The sequence below is a fragment of the Octodon degus genome, unplaced genomic scaffold, assembly GCF_000260255.1.
Source record: "Octodon degus isolate 3935 unplaced genomic scaffold, OctDeg1.0 scaffold00025, whole genome shotgun sequence".
NCBI lineage: Eukaryota > Metazoa > Chordata > Mammalia > Rodentia > Octodontidae > Octodon > Octodon degus.
In genome coordinates, this window is record NW_004524601.1 from 14,431,666 (window position 1) to 14,432,500 (window position 835).

Here is an 835-nt window from a genome sequence, read left to right on the forward strand (position 1 = left end):
ATTATCTTAATATATCATAGTATCTCATGTGAGAATTGCATTAGTCATATTGTACTCCATGCAATAAGAATTTCCTTATAATTAAATTCACCTTATTTGCTTGGACTGTCATGTTTCTTATATTCATTGATAGGAAGAAGAGCTAAGGGGACTCATACATAAAACACCTACTGGCTAAAAAATGTTGTATATTATAATAGAAAAGAATAAGAGAAAATATCACAATACTCATTCAGGACATGTCTTTATAATTCCTCAGTGTAAATAAATGAATGGTCTTGTCATACGATAGCACTATGTCCAGGCTTCTTATGTTCTGGAAAAATAACTGGTTAGGACAACCAGTTAACAACTAAATGCAACTTTCACTTGAAGTAAAGGAAAACAAGGGAAAAAGTGAAAGAAGAAAGATAGGAGGAGAAGAAAGAGAAGAGTGAAGAAAAGAAAAGCAGGAAGAGACGTGTCCCATAACCAGCACAGATTACTACAAAAAAGAAGGGCACAGGACAGGCAGATAGCAAGGGCTGTGAAGTCTGTGTCTGCCATTTTTTTATGTCTTTCAAGTTCCAGTCAATCAGAAGCTGTTGTGCCCAGCATCATGGCAATGGTGGTCAGGACACATCTTGCTAATAAGCTTTCTCTGCTTCAGACTGCATCTTGTGTACTGTTTTCAGCCAGTTTCTCCCTGTTTCTCTTCCAAAACTCTCCTAAAACAGAGTAAACTCATGACTACATAAAAAATAATCAGAACAATTTTCTGCCTACTTCCGGGAACCCCCAGACCCAGTCCTAGCCCAGGTCTGGTGAGTGGGTGGAGAGCTTCCTGCTAAACTGC

The 835-nt window shown here is 38.1% G+C and overlaps 1 pseudogene; it reads right to left on the bottom strand.

Annotated features, from left to right (window-relative positions):
- The window catches only part of LOC101592886, a 3,158-nt pseudogene that overhangs the window by 1,902 nt on the left and 421 nt on the right, over positions 1 to 835 (bottom strand).